This window comes from Pelodiscus sinensis, chromosome 17 (assembly GCF_049634645.1).
Source record: "Pelodiscus sinensis isolate JC-2024 chromosome 17, ASM4963464v1, whole genome shotgun sequence".
In the NCBI taxonomy this organism is placed as follows: domain Eukaryota; kingdom Metazoa; phylum Chordata; order Testudines; family Trionychidae; genus Pelodiscus; species Pelodiscus sinensis.
This window is the reverse complement of record NC_134727.1, coordinates 6,672,466-6,692,331: the sequence shown is the minus strand read 5'-3', so window position 1 is coordinate 6,692,331 and position 19,866 is coordinate 6,672,466. Positions and strand designations below refer to the sequence as shown.

The 19,866-nt window shown below is 41.6% G+C and overlaps 1 protein-coding gene across 2 annotated transcripts in view; it reads left to right on the top strand.

Annotated features, from left to right (window-relative positions):
* DOCK2 (dedicator of cytokinesis 2) overlaps nt 1-19,866 on the top strand; it is a 497,337-nt gene that overhangs the window by 137,495 nt on the left and 339,976 nt on the right. The window lies entirely within an intron of this gene.

Genomic DNA, 19,866 nt, shown 5'->3' with positions numbered 1-19,866 from the left:
TTAAATCATTTCTGCAGATGGAAGGGACTTAGGCTCCTAAATCGGTCACATGCTTTGGACAAACTTGCCCCAAAATGTTTGTTCACTACAGGGATTTCAAAGCCCCATATTAGGGTGGGGGGGAGGGGAGCTGAAGAGGGGAGGAGAGGGGAAACAAGAGCAAGGCCAATAACCCCATGAACAGAGAAACAGGGTCACGTCCCTTTAAAAGGGGATATTTGAGAAGGATAACACAGATGTGTCGGCATAATAACATTGCTGGGTTGGGAAAAATTGGGAGGAGATTTCTAACAAGCTGTGCTTCTGAGGGGCGGGAGAACAAATAATCCAAAATGTAAAACATTCACTTTGATTACCTGCAGCAACTCATCTGATTTTTTTCCTGAGTATAAAACTCTTGAAGGGTTGTCTCAGGTGTTTCTGTCTTTTCTCCCTCTCTCTCATGAATACATCTTTTTTATTAATTAGTCCATTTGAATCTTCAGTGAAATTGAGGCTCAGTCACTGCTTTCTGTTTGTTCTTGCCTTGGAACATATGCTTGGCTTTGCTACCCTCGCATATTTAGTGTCCTTAGCTCACCCGCAGCACAGCTCTTCCACAAATAGTGAACGCTGTCCGGATGAGAGGGCTCCATGGTTGTTAACACTGTGTCACTTACCCGTGCTCAGAGTAGGTCTAAATGACTGTGTTAAATGCAAGTGCTCACAAGAGTTGTGTCAGTGCCGGGAGTCCCACTGCTGCTACCATAAAAAAAGAATTGTATATCAGGTCTAGTTGACTGGCTGGCTTAATTAACCTCATTGCCAAGGACTGTTGCCTCATGGTGTAAGTAACAAATAAAGCTCTGTTCCGTTCTTTGAAGGAATACCTGAGCTTGTTGCTCTCTTGGCTTCACCGAGGAGTTGAACAAGCCTCAGTCACTTGGACTTGTCACATTGGACACCTCGTCTGTTCCGATGGGCTGCTAGATACTCAGCATTTTCACTTGTGTCCATTTGTAAAACAAATCTGTCATGATCCTGGGAACTTAACACCACCAGAGACTCCATATGGCACTGGAGAAGAATATGATAAGAGCGGATTGCTTTTGCTCATTGCATTGTACAAGATAGCCAGAACAATTGCAGGCACAAACTTAAGCACTATGAACTCATGGAAATGCATCTCTCTCAGGCTACGTCTAGAAAGCGGGGTTACTTCGGGATACCGGAAATATCCTGAAATAGCAATTCTGCATCTTTAAAGATGCGTGTTATTTTGAAATAACAGGTGTGCTATTCCAGCATCCCTTTAACACTTGTTCCATGAGGGTTAAGGGACTTGTTGGAATAGTGCTTTATTTTGAAATTTGGCACTGTGTAGATAGCACCCAATTTTGAAATAAGCTATTTCAAAATTACCTCGAAATAAGCTGCACAGTTTGCATAGTGCAGATTGTTTAGCTTTTTTCGAGGTAAGAGTGCTGTGTAGATGCATCCTCATAGAGCTTATATAGAGCACATGCCATAGACGGTGAAATTTAGATTTGTAGCTAAAATAGTAATAAAATACTCTCTATAAGGCCCATTGTATACTAGGATATTGAGGACTCGTTAGCCAAATTAGCAGTCATGAAAACCGATTAAATTAGCAGTCATGACAACAGTCATGAAGTATTATATAACATGCACAATTTCCAGATCAAGTTTTCTATGCAGTATTATGCTGTCTTGAATTCGTATTCTTGTTAGTGATTTAATGCCCCAGGCTGGTTGACAAAAATCTAAGGCTATCATTAAAACCTTGTGTCTCAGCCAAATCAACACCATGTTCTAAACTATAAAGTCTAAGTGCCACAGCATCTAATCTACCATCAAAGTTTGTGTAAATAAATTGAACTGCAGTAAATGTGTCTAGCACGATTTAGGAAGTAACATTAGTTACGCAAAACCTGCCAGAAACAAAATCTGTTTTGGCTCGTGAGGTTGTACAGAGGGGTGCTTGTAGGAAGCTGCAATGAACGGAAAAGTATCTTTGTCATATTTCTAGTTGGTTGCATTCTGGTTGGTGTGTCACATGCTACAAAGATAAAAAGAAAGTGTTGGGATACAAATGTATGGGAAGGAACAAGCAATGTTACTGGCAAGTAATACGTGGACTGAATTGGGCTAACTCCAAGAAATGACCCAGTGTAAATATATTCAATATCTGTGCACAAATGAACTGAACATGCAGATGTGAAGTCCACCGAGATGCCATCAAATGGCACAGCACATCAGGCAGTGAAGATTTTAACTCGTTCTTATCTCCAGGCAACACCTGGTATTGCCAACTGTGAAAACAGCCAATCAGTAGCCTCAATCTAATTCTGATCTTACTGAGGGTTTTACTTGGTTTAATCTGTTTTCTGCCTAATCTTTATGTTTTTAGGTAAGATCTATTAAAGATTCTCCAGCCAAATATTTCCTTGGCTGGATAAACAGAGCTCTCTGTCATTATACTCCAGAGCTATGTCTACACTAGCGGCTTCTTGTGCAAAAACATCTTGCGCAAGGGTTCTTGTGCAAGACATCTGGTGCAAGAAAACATCCACACTGACATGTGCAAGCTGTGCTTTTGCACAAGAGCACCCATGGCAGTGTGGACGCTCTCTTGTGCAAGAAAGCTCCAATAGCCATTTTATCCGTAGGGCTTTCTTGCATAATAAATCCCTGCTGAGCGTCCACACTGCCCGCTTGCACAAGAGGGCTTACACCTGTTAAAAAAGAGTGTAGCTCTTGGGCAAGAAGCCCTCTCTTACCACGCTCTACTGTAAATTTCCTTGAGCAAGAGCGGGCGGGCAGGATGGATGCTCTGCGGATTCTTGCATGAGAACGGCCATACTTGCGCAAGAAGCTATGAGTGTAGACATAGACCAGAATTTTCAGAGCCAGAGTATCTATCTAAGTACAGATTGAACTTCTCTAGTCTGGCACCCTCAGGTTCCGAATAAGAGAATTTTCTGGACCATGGGAGGTCAATATTGTCTAGCAGCATTACTAACCCTTCCATGGCTTACATGGCTCTGAGAAGACATTGGGGTAAATTAGAGCTAAATAACAGCACAGAACACTGAGACCTAGGACTGGTGGCTGTAAGCAAACTTTATGGGACTGTGGGGAAACTTGGCCATGCCCATGAAAAGTGGACATCCGGCTAATTAAAATCATGCTGGACCACAGATATTTATGGACCAGAGAGTTCTGGACTGGAGAGTTTCTACATGTACTTCAAACCTACTGTGGGAAGAGAGTGACACACTGACTTTAAAAATATGTAAAGGGATATAAGACATTTAAGTTTTTTGTACTGTCAGAGTCATATGGGATCGAGCCATATCAAGAACCACTTTTTGTGTCTGCTATAGGGCACTTGACTTTTTGTGCTGAAGCAATGAAAGGGCAAAGGTAGTACCCAGCAATATAATTAATTTTTGACCAGGTGTGGGCAATAACTTTTTCCCGGGAGCCACTTCAAAAATTTGAGCCCTGAGTCACCTCAGAAGGGGTGGGGCATAAACAGGAAGGGCGGGGCCTAAATGGGAAGTGGCGGGGCTACCCCACCCCAGACCAATCAGGGCCTGGGGGTGGAGGAGCATGGGAAGCCTCCTCCCGCCCTTCAAGGAGCACATGGCACTTTGAAGTGCTGCGGGCTCCTTGCAGGGTCGGGGCAGGGTAAAGGATGCTTCACACAGCTTCCCCCACCCCCAGGCCCTGATTGGCCTGGGAGCCAGGGAGCGCGTGAAGCCCCCTCCGTTCTGCGAGCAGTGCGCGGTGCTTCAAAGCGCCACATGCTCTTGGCAAGGCAGGAGGAGGCTTCGTGTGCTCCCCTATGTCCAGGCCAATTAAGGCCTTGAGGGGGGAGGGGAGGGAGTGCACAAAGCTTTCTCTGCTCTGCCCCCACCTTGCACAGAGCTTTGAAGTTGCACGAGCTGCTCACAGGGAGGGGGCAGAACAGAGAAGGCTTCGGGCAGTCCCCCACCCGCAGGCCCTAATTGACCTAGGGTTGGCGGAGCAGCAAGGTCTCTGCGGGCCAGATCCAGCCTGCGGAGACAGAACATGCCATGGTCTTGCTTTCCATACTGTTCTTTAGTGGCTATTCAGAGGGGAGAGTAGACTGCTACTGCTGCTGTCAAGCACATGATGTAAGGGCAGCCAATCAGTGTGTCCTTGCTCATTTTGGAATTTTCTAGAGGCAGGAACTTGCTTGCCACTAGAGAATTTGCTAGAGGCATGACAACCTCAGATGACCTCCTCTCCTTCCCCTGCCGACACAGTTTTCCAGGTAGTAACATTAATGTGGCTCTTGGTAGTTTTGTGTAGAAACTAGATGTTGTTGAAAACAAACTATGTCATTTGCAATGCTTTTTTTTTGTAAAGGTTGAAAACTCAACGTGAGCTTCCCAGAATGGTGAAATCAAAGCCAGCAGTTATAACCACCCATCAAGCGTATTTACTCAATTGAGACAGTCATCCTGAGCACAGAGGCCTCTTTCTCTGTGCTCCGATGATGGTGTTGTTTGTTTGAGACCTAAAGTGTTTTGACAATGCTAAAATGAGCTCTGACACAGCGCCGAAGCAGACTCTTTAGTGCTGGAGGCCAGCGAACTGTGTAAATAAAGTTTAAGCATGGAAAGGGATGTTGGCTGCTGCTTACATCAGTTGCCATCTTGTGCTAAATTAATGTTGCTGGCGTCCCTCAAAACAGCTTCCATATAATAATGTGATGGCAAAAGTGACAATGAACTACTAGTTCTGAATTCTCAGAGGGGTAGCTGTGTTTGTCTGTAACTTTCAAAGAAACAACGAGTAGTCCTGTAGCACCTAGCGACTAACAAATATATATATGCAGTAAAACTCCAATAGTCTGGCATCCAATTATACAGCACTCCCAACAGTCTGGCATCAAAATGGCAAGAGCCTTGTGAGTGAGCTTCGGCAAAAAACGAGTTACAAGGCAGCAGCGGCAGCAGTTGAACTGAACAAAACTGGACGGGACCGAGTCAGCCTGCCACTGGCATTGTGTTATGCTGGACAGTGCTTGTGCTACATAAAAAGGTTTAAAAACACACTTTATATACAGCATATACTGTGTGTGTGTGTGTGTGTGTGTGTGTGTGTGTGTGTATATATATATATATATATATATATATATACATATAAATAAATAAATAAATAACTGGCTTATAGTTATAGTACCTCCTGATAGTCCGGCATTATTGGAAGTCTACTGTATATGAGCTTTCATGAGCAAAACCCACTTCCTCAGATGAGAGATGGTTCTGAATTATTTTCATTAAAGGGTTAAACATAAAGACCGTATCTACGCTATGGGGAAGATTGATGTTGCTGCATTCCATCTTCCAGGGTTCGATTGAATGGGTCTGAGAGGGCACCACTGTCGGTGCCAGTACTCCTGCTCCTCATGAGGAGTACGGGAAGCTTACACAAGAGCATTTGCTCCCATCGACCTCCCGCTATGTGGATGGTGATTTAAGATACATCGACTCTAGCTATGTAATTAATGTAGCTGGAGTTGCACATCTTAAATCAACTTTCCCTTTTAGTTTAGTCTGGCACAGAGATTCTTGCCCAAATAATTCCAGGCTAGGAAAGGAAAGTTAAGCGGAGTGAATCCAAGGTGTGCACTAGTTGTAGAGCTTTAAATCCCCAGATGGATCTTTTAATTCAGAATTGGCCTTAGTTGACTTTAGTTTAATTCACATGTTTCCTGGACCTTGTGATGCAGCCTTCATTGGTCACTCTCCCACATTGGCCACTCTCCTAGTATGCTATTGATAAAGCTACTGTGTTTGTCTAGGGGTTGCCAGCTGTTCCTAAGACCTTGCTATATCTTATTTCCACCTCTGATACCCAAGCAGCGGGACCCATTTTTTGAACCCTTGTATACATGAATCTTCACATAGACTCTGCCCACGGTTTCAATGTGTGATCCCTTACGCACATGATAGCCCGTACAAGTCAGGATAACATCCTTACTTGGATATGTATGGGCCATTATCATCTTGTGATTGCAATCGTCTCTCTCTTGCAAATTTTCTGAAAATCCGAGTTAAATCAATATTCTGAAAAGTATAAGCACTTAGAGATATGAGGAGCAATGAGCACTGAAGTACTGTGCTAACTGTATTAGCTTTGCTTTTATTAAAGATTCAGAGATGTTGATATTGGGATCACACAAATTAAATATAGAAAGAGAACATGCGCTTGTGGAAGTGCACATGGGAAATGTAATCAAACCTCCATCCAAGTTGTTTTTGAAGGTGCTAATCTGCACACTTTGCATACACTGTGTAAGGAATGGAAATGCTAAGTACAGCAATTTTTCAAAGTAGCCTGAGTTCGTTTGTGTCATTTGAAGCAACTAATGCAGCCTCTTCATTTTTTTTCTTCATCATGCAGAATAAGCCCCAAATATGTAGTCTCGTGAAGGAGTATTCATGTCATGAAACAGTGCAGTGCTGTTTTTCCTATAATTAAAGCTGACTACTGGCATAATACATGCCGAAAACTGCAATGTAATAATGGCTGAATAGGTGATGAGTTGTGGCCTTCTCTTGATTAGGGAAAGAACTGAAAATATGTCAGCGAACATTTTAATCACATCTGGGCACCTAGTGCAGGCATTGATACTCTTTTAAAAATGTGTGTGTGGCTCCTGGCTAACCCTTGGGTTAATCACATCTAGCTCACACATTTTTAAAGGAGTAAAACCAATGCCTATGTGAGGTTTAAAATCTATCTTTAAAATCATATTAGCGAACAGCTCAACACTGAACTGTTGTCACAGCATTTGTAATGGCTGCCCACGTATACGCTGCGGTGACTACTTGCCAATTGTGGGTAGGAAGCAAGGGCTCCCCAATTCTTCAAAAGACCTTCAGAAAACTGCTGTCAGTGAACACACTTCAAGGCAAGGCTGTTGTTTTCTGCCCCTTCTCAAAACAAATCTTCTTTAACTCTTTGATTATTCACTTTCACATATTTTCTAATAGTTTCTAACAATGGAGGTGCTAATTGTTCTTATCAGCCTCTTGTAACTATTTGAACCCCTCTCTCTCTCTCTTTCTTTTTTATCTTCTATTTCTCCCTTTTTTTCTCTTTTTTCCTCTCCCCCACTTCTCTTATTTACAGGCAGTCCCCGACTTACGCGGATCCGACTTATGTTGGATCCGCACTTACGAACGGGGCTTTTCTCGCCCCGGAGCTCACGTGTGGCGGGTCGCCACCCGTGTCCTCCAGGGCGAGAAAAGCTTCTCCCGGTCTCCCTGGTCTGCTGGGGGGGGGGTCCAGCAAAGCCGCTGGACCCCCCCCCCAGCAGACCAGGGACACCCGAGCAAAGCCTCCCTGGTCTGCAGGGAGACGGGGAGCAAAGCCTTGGAGCACGTCCGCAGCGGGACAGCCCAGGTGCTCCGCGGCTTTGTTCCTGGCCCCTGGTCTGCTGGGGGGGGGGGTTCAGCTAGTGCCCCCCCCCAGCAGACCAGGCTTTTCTTGCCTACCCCTGGGGTAGAGGAGCTGGGGGCTGCCGGTTGGTCCCGCAGCGCCGCTCCGGACTAACCCGGCAGCACCCCAGCTGCTCTGCCCCAGGCATCCTGATTCAGCCGCTGCTGGTCAGTTTCAGCAGCGGCTGAATCAGGACACCTGGGGCAGAGCAGCTGGGGTGCTGCTGGGTTGCTCCAGTAGCGCCGAGGAGCCGCGCTACTGGAGCAACCCAGCAGCACCCCAGCTGCTCTGCCCCAGGCGTCCCCAAGTCAGCTGCTGCTGAAACTGACCAGCGGCTGACTACAGGAAGCCCGAGGCAGAGTTGCTCTGCCCCAGGCTTCCTGGAATCAGCCGCTGATCAGTTTCAGCAGCAGCTGACTTGGGGACGCCTGGGTTTCTTAAGCTGAATCTGTATGTAAGTCAGAACTGGCATCCAGATTCAGCCGCGGTTGAAACTGATCAGTTTCAGCAGCGGCTGACGCCCGTTCTGACTTACATACAGATTCAACTTAAGAACAAACCTACAGTCCCTATCTTGTACGTAACCCGGGGACTGCCTGTATTCTTGGATCTGGACTTCTAACACTCCAGTCATCTGAAGAAGTGGGTTTTGCCCAGGAAAGTTCATGATACCATCTACATTGTTTGTTAGTCTTTAAGGTGCTACAAGCCTATTTGTTGTTTTTTGAAGCTTTTTCTAATAGTTTTGAGAGATACTCATTATGTGCTGTGTAGCAACCTTTCCCCACCCCAGCAGAGGTTTGAGCTGCACAGTGTGTAGGGCCTTTTGTATGTCACCTCAGATTATAATCATTTACTTTACAACACCTATGCACACACCAACAAAAACAGCCTATAGGAGTCTTCTTATTTCCATTTCTTCAATCTTGGAAAATATTTTTCTTGTTTGTTTGGGTTTTTTTGAAGGGGGGGAAGCAGTGAAAAACTTCTGTAACTATTTTTATCACCATTTTTCATTTTGGAGCTGTGGAAGGTTCCATTATTTTATTAGTGCAGTCCTTAAAAAATGACGTAGGAAATCTTGATCCTTGGAGTTCCCTGGGTTACGCCAATCTTCAGGCAGTTACCTTTCCCACACCCTAATCTGCACAACACCAGCACCTGACATTCCATTTTCCTCGTAGACCATACAGATCTTTTGTGGGCACGCCGCATGAAGACTCTTCTTAGAGAAGTACTCCTGCTGTTGCATTGCTGATGCAAACATATTTTCCAGCTTATTATTCTTGCCAGTAGTGGACAGCATGGTGCAGAAGTTATTAGCAGTGCTTTAGGGAACATTAACATAGGGAGAAATCTGGTTTGCTATCTGATATTGTATTAAAGAGGCTTTCCATAGATTGTTTTTAAACGGCAGGAGCAATTTGCATAACTATATATTTTCTATGCAGGAAAAATTGATATGAACTAAAATCACATATTAAGGTAAGTTTTATAAATGAAAATTGCCTGTAATTAGGATAATGAATTATATCACTTAAATAGTTACAGCCTCTAAGCAAAGCACAGGTTCTTTGAGTGGAGCAAATGAGCAACTTCGAGTGCTTAAAGTATGTTTTCTCTTGATAAGAAGAATATAGCTTTCCCCTTAAAGAAAATAAAAGGAAAACCTTAGCATAGGGAATTACTCACGCTGTTTTTTGCCTAAAGGGTTGTGCCTAGAGTTGTCATAATGTAAACATTAGTTGAGCTCTTCCCCATGCTGCTTCAGACTGACAGAGTTTCTGCTGAATGTGAGACGTGAACCCAATGCTGTCGGTGCCCACACTAATTATAGCACAGGCAAGAGAATTCTCCAGCTAGGCAAGGCAAGTCAGTTCTTTGCTTGGAAAATCTAAACTTTCCTAGTTCCCCATTTCTGAGCATTACCGTTAAAGGAGGTTTGGTTGACAACTTATTGGTTTTTCTATTTACCATTTTGCATACCCTTTTTCTTCATAAAAATCTAAATTTCTTTTAAAATAGTGAAGGGTTCTTTTGATTTACGCGATAAGATTTATGGCTTTTGAGGCTTTGGCCCAAGAAGCTGACTTAGTTCTGTTTCTTCCTTCTGGCTCAAAAAAGCCTTTTAAATCTTTTTACTGATGGAAAATCTTTATTAAGTAAGACTGCAGGCAAGGAAACGGAACTTAATGCAAACAGACAGCACAGCAAAAGTTGCACAAATATTGGCTGTTGATCCCTTTTAAAAAAAGACAAATCACTGTTCCCCAGAGTGGGGGAGACGGAGTAGATTTGTGCTGGACAATTTCCACCTTCTCAAAGTGCTAGGCATTCATATTTGTATTAAAAGTTATAGACAACAAAAACTTTTTAGATTTGCCCCTCAGATACATACTGCGTGGCTCATCAGTCTTGTTAGCATTTGATAACTGCTGACACTGTCAAACAAAAAAAATTGCACATTCATCATTACCTCTTGCTTCAACTTGTCAGAGGCATTGTGCATGATTAGACGAAAAAGTTTTCAGTAAGAACTTAAGAACGGTCATACTGGATCAGACCAGTGGTCCATCTAGCCCAGTATCCTGTCTGCCCACAGTGGACAATACCAGATGCCCCAGAGGGAGGGAACACAACAGGCAATCCTCAATACTACCTATTTTTATTTTAAATGAACAGTTGAAAAACTAATAACTTATGTAGGGAGGCTTATTTCATAGTCCACGCTGCAATCATGAATTGTTGGAGAGGCTGAGGAGGGGTGAAGTAGCATCTCTGACTATCTTGGCTAGGTCTCAGCATAAGGTGGGTACTCTAGGATAGTGAGTGAGTCCTCCTTCCGAAGTCACTCAGCCTAGTCGCTCCAACACAATATGCACGCTCATCTGTCCTGTGGGCAAAGTGCCTTTGTATGTTGCAGGGGACCTTGCCGGGTTTCTTTAGATTGATTTTGCTAAGAATCTTTTATTTTTGTCTGCTGAATTATTCCAGAAGAAAGACTTTGGGTCCTCAGGAGCAGAGCCGAATTTAATTAAAGTAAGCAACTGAACAGTAGTATTGCACTGAGTTTAAGTTTTCAAATTGATTAAACTGAACTGCCCAGTGTTCCATCCTTCCTTCCTTCCTTCCTTCCTTCCTTCCTTCCTTCCTTCCTTCCTTCCTTCCTTCCTTCCTTCAGATACATATTGCAACATGTACATGTAGCTCTGAAAATACTCTAGATCAATTAAAATAAGTGGAAGGCTAGAAATTGAACTGAACCATCACACTGGATCTGAGCCCTCATGACTGTCGGACTCTTCATGGAGCTTCTCATGAGTGAATAAAATTTCTAAGTCTATTGATGCTTTCTGGTTCCACAAAATCCATCTGAATTGAGACCACATATCAGTGAACACTCTACGCCATTCAACTACCCATCCCGTCATCCAGTGCCACTGTGTTGTTCTGCCATAATGTCTTTCATTGTCCAGGTTGACTTTTTTGTGGTAATTTTGTAAATACAACTGCTCTTCCTTTTCCTGCAGATGCAAATAATTTGTCTTCTGTATCTATTTCCCCAAAACCCAAGTGGCTGACAGCTCCTTGAGTCTCAGTATAAATTCCTAGTGTCTCAGCATGCACAGAATATATTGTGGCTCTAATATCTCCCTCATGTGGCAAAGGCAGTCCAGCATACTGCTGGAGGATGTACAGACGTGAATTTACAGTCCTAACTCCATCTTGAAATGGAGCCTAGGAATTATTTATTATTAATAAGGAATATGCACTGATACTTCTCATATAACTTTTCAGTGAAACATGTGCTCATCACAATTTTAGGCTGTACTATTTATTTAGATTTTACCTACTTTGGGACAGAGCCTATCTTTTTATGGTCTTTGTACAGTGTATAGAACAGAGGGGTCTTTGTCTGTTACTGGGGATCTCAGATGCACCTGGAATACAAATACTAAATGTTTTTGTGGACATCTTACATTTTCAAAGGATCTTTGTGGTAAGACAGGAAGCATTCAGGGACATCTTTCAAACCCAGAAGCAATGGCAAGTCAAATTCAAGCTCATTCTGCTTAGACCCTCTAACCTTGAAAGTCTGCTTTCTCTTTCTCTCTCGGGAGAGAGATTGTGTTAAGAGTACATTGTACTAATCGATTTTGCTATTTCTGTGGCTGAAAAGGGTAGATAATTTGATTTGTAAACTAAAGACGTGAGTCTAGAGTTTCTTGTGGAGAAAACCTCGCCAATTTTCACAGTTTATACCTTAGGAGTCCTGCTTCCCTGGCTACCTTTTAATAATGAATTAAACAGTTTGTTCTCTTTACTTTGTTTTTAATTCAATCTCAGGCAAGCACTAGATAAGTTTCAGTGACTTAAAAGGATTGAATATATGGCTTTCATCTAAATCGAAAAAGAGTCTGGGAAGTCAATTTTGCTTTGTCCTAAACAAGATAATTTGACATTTACCGGATTTGTTCATATTATATACTTATCTGTAGGTTGCACTTTTGTACTTGCGTTCTACTCATTGCTTCAGAATCAAAATATGAAGTCTTCAGGAAAAGTTGTTACCTAACGCTTGCCACAGTATGGATTTGACGCTGAAGGCCTTCCTAAGATCAAAAAACAGGACTATGTAGCACTTTAAAGACTATGTAGTCTTTAAAGTGCTACATAGTCCTGTTTTTTGTTTCAGCTACACCAGACTAACACGGCTACATTTCTATCACTTTCCTAAGATCAGGCATTGCAGACTCTAATGAAGCAGCCAAAGTAACTCTTATATATTAACATACTACAAAGCTTTTACTGTTGACAAATGTTGAGAGATGTTGAGAATTGACTGCTGTTCATTTGCAAATACAATTGGACCACTGCTCCCTCTGAAGTCTTTATATACAGGTCCCTGTAATATTTACCAGGAAAAGAACTGTGAGGTCTAAAAGGAATATTCATGATTTCTTTTAAAGTTCTTAGAACATTAATGATGGGAAAATGTTACTGAAAAAAATTCCACATACGAGAGGCTATTTACAACACAGCAGGAACTCTTTGAACACTGCTGAGATAGGTGGTCCTTTTCGGCAGTCTGTATGTGCCCAGAGGTTTAGGCAATGGGCTAATGGGATTTTATGGATTTAATCACAAATAAATAAAATATAAAAACTCTTCAATGTGGAATTTTTTCTCTAATCTCAAAATCAAGTAACTAAAAAAGAAAACATAAGCACATGTTAAATCAAATTTCCCCCTTTGTTATATAAAACTTTTAATTGCTCTGTAGAAACTCTGCTGGAAACACACTCTCAGAAATAAGAAACCAATTTCACTTCTATGTAAACATCAATGAGATATGAAGTTAGTTGACTTGCTCTTACTGCCTTATTTAATGCCTATAGCCCCAGAATCAGCACTCACAGCTAACGTGTAGCTAGGCACACTATAGCCAGATGTGAAGCAGTGAAATACATTATTTTGGAGGGCAGTCAGTTCCTTAGTAGAATTGAAAAGAATTGGCAATATGAAGACTCTCTAGCCTGGAAGTTAACATAAGAACATAAGAATGGCCATACTGGGTCAGACCAAAGGTCCATCTAGCCCAGTATCCTGTCTGCTGACAGTGGCCAGTGTCAGGTGCCCCAGAGGGCGTGGACCGAAGATAATGATCAAGCAATTTGTCTCCTGCCATCCCTCTCCAGCCTCTGACAAACAGAGGCCGGGGCACCATTCTTTCCCCCCTGGCTAATAGCTTTTTATGGACCTAACCTCCATGAATTTATCTAGCTCTTTTTAAAACTCTGTTATAGTCTTAACCTTCACAGACTCCTCTGGCAAGGAGTTCTACAGGTTGACTGTACGCTGTGTGAAGAAGAACTTTCTTTTATTAGTTTAAAACCTGCTACCCATTAATTTCATTTGGTTGCTGCTTTACCTTTCAGTTGATGTTTTCATTTGTTTCATTATTTTTTTTAAAATATAAAGGTTGAACCTCTCTAGTCAGGCACCCTTGGGACTTGATGAGTGCTGAACCAGAGAATTTGCCAGGCCATGGGATGTCCATATTGTCTGCCAGCATTAGCAATACTTCCATGGCTTATTGGGCTCTGAGAAATCATTTAGAGGTAAATTAGAACTAAATAACAGCACAGAACTCTGAGAGCCAGGACTGGTGGCTGTAAACAAACTTTATGGGACTGCAGGAAACTCGGCCACACCCATGATAACTGGGCATCCAGCTAACTAAAATCATGCCAGACTATGCAAGTTAATTATTTTAGAAGAGAACTGTGACAACAGGAGGGACTAGCTAATACTTTATTGTAATTAAGTCACATGTTAGCTAATCATGACTAAACCTGATGCCAGAAGGAAAGCCTCTCACTTGCGAGTATAGTCTGCCTTGTTACCTGATTATGAACCTGATCCAAAGGCCACTGGAGTAAAAAGAGAGATACACACTGATTTTAACCCTTTCAGCAAGCTTCCTAGGACAGAGCTTGGTTTGGTAGTTGTTATATATGAGCTTTGACTGATTAAAGACTACAAAATCAGTCTCTTAATTTGTTGCTTTGTGCTGTATTTTTTAAGCTATATCCCCTCCCGCCCCCGCACTGCTTGACTTTGGAGGACTGTAAATTAGCAACTTAATGAAAGATTTGGCTTACACCACTGGGTTATGTAATAACTGATTGAAGGGTCTCTTCACTTGTTATAACACAGGAATACTTACCAAGAATTTCCCAGGTCCTTCAGGACAGAGGTCTAGTTGGGAGGGGAGGGGAAGTGCGGCCTTTCTTCCTCTCCCATGGTCCCTCCTGGGCAGGGGGGTCCCTACTGACCCAATCTGGTAGCAAGGAAGATGGTGAGCTCCAGCCCTGCGGGCTCTTGGTGGTATGGGTGCCTGCAGTGGTCACTCTACAGTATAGCTCTCCGCTGTAGGCTCACTGCCCCCAGTGGTAGCTGTGAGTATAGCATCCCTCCAAATAGCCCCTGCCTTTCCATGTTAGGGAATACAGTCCCATTTATGCACTTCCTGTTTTCCTTGCACACCCATACCCTGATCTTGCTTTAAATTAGAAGGAGAGGAAACTGCATGCCAAATTTGGTGGTCCTAGCTTTTACCATTTAGGAGGAGTTAGAGGCATATTTCTAAAATATATAGATACAGTAAATTCCTAAACTCATTGGCTGTGTCTAGACTGGCCAGTTTTTCTGGAAAATCAGCCGCTTTTCCGGAAAAACTTGCCAGCTGTCTACACTGGCCGCTTGAATTTCCGCAAAAGCACTGACTTGAGTGCTTCTTGCGGAAATACTATGCTGCTCCCGTTCAGGCAAAAATCCTTTTGCGCAAAACTTTTGCTCAAAAGGGCCATTGTAGACAGCTCAGATTTGTTTTCTGTAAAAAAGCCCCGATCGTGAAAATGGCGATCGGGCCTTTTTTGTAGAAAAGCGCGTCTAGATTGGCATGGATGCTTTTCCGCAAAAAGTGCTTTTGCGGAAAAGCGTCCGTGCCAATCTAGACGCTCTTCTAACGGAAAACTTTTCCACTAAAAGCATTTGCGGAAAATCATGCCAGTCTAGACGTAGCCATTTAGTACGTCACTCAGCACCCAAAGTTTTCTTTGCCTTCAAACTCCTACTAATTAACAAGTTTCCAGGCCTCTGAATATTAAAAATCTGATTATTTTAAATTACATGTAGTTACTGGTATTTTTCATCACCAGATACACTCTGTTTCATAAAGCTAACCAGCACTAAAAGCCTCCAGCAGCAAACATTCTTTACTGAAGAAAGCGTCTCATTTATCTGAAAATAGAATCTGTTTTAAAATCTGCCACTCCAGTTCAAGCTAGCAATGTAAAACAATAGTAGATCTTTTCTGAAAACTGTATGCATCAGCCTAGGCACAAGGCAAGAGAATCCCTAATAGACATGCCACATTAAAAACAATTTTGCAGAACTGTAAAAAATGTTCATACATGCTGAAAAAGATTTATAAAGGATGACAGCAACTCTTTAGAGGCATGCTCTCTAATTATTATTAGCCTGATATTATTTTTTTTTACACTGAATAACCCTTTAAGTGCATTTCTTGCATAGAAATGACATTTGCAAATAAATGAGCTGAGCTATGCCACCAGTTGATGTTTTTCTTCAAGAAAAAGAAGTGATTGTTCACACAGCAGGTCAGCAAATTTTCACTTGCTTTCATCTTTGAACCTTTTCAAGGCATTGTACAGACAGCGATGACTCATGATTCAACAGTCTGATTGGTCTCGGACATACTCTGCCATTAGTGTTTAAAGAATGATTGTAATGGAAGGCTCCAAGGTTTTGTCTCAGTGATGAAGTATGAATCCTTGTAAACATCAGAAAAAGAGATCTGGAAGTCAGTAATCAGAAATGACTCCTCCTAGCACCCGTTCTTTGCTTTCAACCCATCTTCTTTCTTACTGCATGTCCTCTGCATCCCTTCACTTTTTCAGTATCGAGCCAATAATTTCTTAAAGTGTCTACTAAGTTTTCTTTAATTTTTTTTTTAGTATTGGGAAACCAGTCAGGGCCTGCCATGATCGATTATTCCAATTATGCCCCTTTTTGTAAGGTAAGGAAGTGGGGCTGTGCCCTGTGCAGCTTAACTTGGGCAACAAAGCTAACTTATGGTGAAGCTGAATGCACAGTGCATCCTAGTCAAACACAGCACTGTCATCGTACTTCCAACTAAAGAAGAAAATCGGTGTTCAGCCAGTGGGAATTTGGAGTACATCACTGATGCTGTGAATCACTACATGAACAGGTGTTCCTTTAAACTAATGCATTTGTAGCTGATATGAGTGGAGTAATTCACATAGTGTCATTCCCAATTCTCTTCCTGGTAGGACATGAAATGTTGTGAAGATGATATATAAGGTTGTTAGACCATGGCTGATGTATGGTAAACTCAGGCTCTCTGTACTCCAATATGATAGCAATACAAAGAACAAACAGGATCAAAATCCTTTGCCTAGAAGTTTACCATGTTTTTTTAAAAATATAATTAACTAGTTACCATGCTCAATTAAATTAAATTTACTTTGAGCAAAGGCCACCTGTATTTGTGACTGGGGAGAAGGGGCTTAGAGGAGAACAATCGCAAACTATATTAACAAGGGAATTGGGCATGATTTTCAAGGCATGAACTTGTGTGATACATACAACATCCATATAATAAATAAATATCATAATATAACAAAAGGTGTTTGTTGCCTATCATTGTAAGATGAAGTTGACGTTTATCTAAAAACCAATAAGCATGGGTATCAATTAGGGCTACGTAATGAAGCTAGACAACATTTGACAATTAGAATATAGCCAATTAATTGTGCATCTGAAAATTTATTTTTGCCTTCAAGCTTTTGTCTTGCAGTGTCTTGTCATGGAGTTCATTAAAGCTGCAGTTCAGTTTGACTTCCATTCCCAACTGTATTATCTGTCATTTATAATTTAATTAGACTTTATATATTGGAACCTTAAGTGTTACTAATGATCTTATGCTTCTTTTTTTAAAATTAATGGGCTTTGACGACATTTTCAAAGGAATTAAGGCTGCAGGGGGAGGAAGGGAAGCATCTGAAAATGCTGAGGGAGATCTGTGAAAATCTACTTTGTAAGCAGTTGTTAAACACTCACAGGACACACACAATTGGGAATATGATGTAAAGCTCTGGGTTGAGATTTTTGATGGCTAGCTTAAGGACCAACAAGCTTCAGTGAAGAGAAGCTGAGAACCAATAAAGGGTTTTCATTAAACAGGATGCACAACACTGTCCATGGTGCTGAAAGCACACAGCAGACAAGATAGTGCTGCAATAGTCAACCTTCAAAAGTCAAATGGTACAGCAGTAGTTCCACAAGATTTTAGACCCCATTGACAGATTTATTGTGGGGGCATCATTCTGATGTATGTGTAATATGACCATATTACTTCTAAGCCAGCTTTGTAATTTCAGTGTTTTGTAGGTTTGTCCAGCACGACTAATGGAGGTTGAAACTTTCAAATGTACTTTGCAATTCTTGTGCAACATTTGCATCATAAAGTCTGGGAATATTTGTTATTAATTTTTCTCTCTCATACATTTGCCCCACCCTCCCTCTCTCCAGATATAAGTAAAGGAAACGTTATATTCTTTCTTTGCCATTTATCATGACAAATAACCAAATTCAGACATAACATTAAACATGGCTTCCAAATTGTATAAAAAGCTGAGGTCAGAATATTTCTGATTTGATAGCACTTGGACTTGTTTTTCTGATCCTCTGTGGAGTACTGAATTGCGCTGATTTAGTTGGAATCTGCAAACATACCAGATAGAGGTTAATCTGTCAAGGCTTCCCTGCCAGTGGTGAGAGACAGATGCCACATTAGAATGTGATGTATGAATGCATCATTATTACAGTACTGCCTACAGGCCCCAACTGAGTAAGGGGCCATATTGTGCCAAAAACATTGTGTAAAACATACAGTAAAGGGCAGACTCTACCCTCAATAGCTTTATCTCTCAATAGACCACATATATATGGTCAGTGGAAAGCCTAGAGTAGATCCCAGGTCTTCTGTCCCTGTTAAGTATATACACAGACAGAGCTAACTACACGGGAGCCTGTGCATATGGGGTTTATTGCCAAAATGCCAACGCACTTTTCTGTAGGTAAAATATCTACATGTTCAGTGACAAATGATGATGTTACCACTGATTATTAATGGTACAATTCTTTCTATTACTACAATGCTTTTTACATATATAGATTACACAGAGATAAGTCTGTTAATATTCATATACAGGCAGTCCCCGGGTTACATGGATCCGACTTACATCGGATCCCTACTTACAAACGGGGTGAGGCAACCCCGCACTAGCTGCTTCCCCCCAGCAGACCAGGGAGACGCGAAGCTAGCACCCCCCCGCCCCAGCAGACCAGGGAGACGCGGAGCGGCTTTTCTCAGCAGACACCTCAGCTTGAGAATAAAGGACTGAGGGAAGTGAGGTATGGGAGAATAAAACTGAGCTCTGGAGAAATGTTTGGCTAGAGTTTCCCCTACAATATGTACCAGTTCCGACAAATTCAACTTAAGAACAAACCTACAGTCCCTATCTTGTACGTAACCCGGGGACTGCCTGTATATGAAAATGAGATTTGTGCATAAACTGAAAGGGAGAATAATAGTCTTAAAATTGAGAGTCTTCAAAATTACTCAGAATCCAGGTCTAAATTACTGTTTGGTTATGCATTTGGTTTATATAAATTTCCCTGGCAGTGTTATTCAGATACCTTAGTAGTCTCCCCTCTCTTTTCCTGTCTTCTCTCACTCCCTCTTTCACTATGGTGAAATTCATTTAAATAGAACTGCAGCAAATGTGTAAACAAGTAGATAACTCTTTTGATTTCCTGAATATCAGCAAAGGAAGTTTAAGAATAGCATCAAGTAATGCCTATTTTCCACTGCCTTGTCACTGCTCTACATCCTTATCTTGTGTACAAGATATCCTGTTTTACTGTACTGATCATAGATTATCTGCGGCTTGTGCACATTAGTGATGTCATTAAAAGCCCCCACATTCTGTTCCAGAGTTTGTGGCACTTGATTGCAGAGTAAAATGATGCCTTTTTAGGCAAAGCTCAATCCTGTCATCCTTAACTCCCAGGGAAAATATCCTTAACATCCAGGGAAAACTCCCATTGACTTCTGTGGGAGTGTTGTAGGGGAAAAATGCAGTATCAGGTCCATTTAAAAATATGTGCCTAATACATCAATAATGAAAGACAGGCTCCTGGTAAAATATAGGCTATTTTTTCTTAACAGGTGAAATGGTGGGTGGCAGAATTTGCTTTATATTTCTAATTGATTGAAGTGGTCAGATCTACTGCTATTGGTAACTACACTGTAATTACGTAGACTTAACACACTCAACATTTGATATCATCTAGTTGTTAGTGCAACTGGGGGCAGCCTGTGATGGTTAAAGTGAAGCTTTTGTCTTAAACATCAAGCCTTACTCATAAATAGCTATCTTTTCTAACTCCTACTAAAGGAGCATTTTTATTAGTAAGACTGAATTAAGTAATTCCATCCTAGTTTAATAAAGGAAAATTCCTGTACAATTAGGTTATCTTAATGGTCAGAGAACATCATTACCTTATTGCTTTTACTAAGTTTTGAAAGTCCTATATTAGTAGAATGTGGGAGTAAGTCATTTTATACCTGTGTTTTGCCACTTAAGGTTATATGTATGCTGGGACAGAGTGTGGATGATGGAGGTGTAGTATAATACAGTGTAGTAATACAACTGTCCTGTGTTAACTTTCCTGGCATGAACTCAGAAGTACCCAGTTTGAATGAAAAAC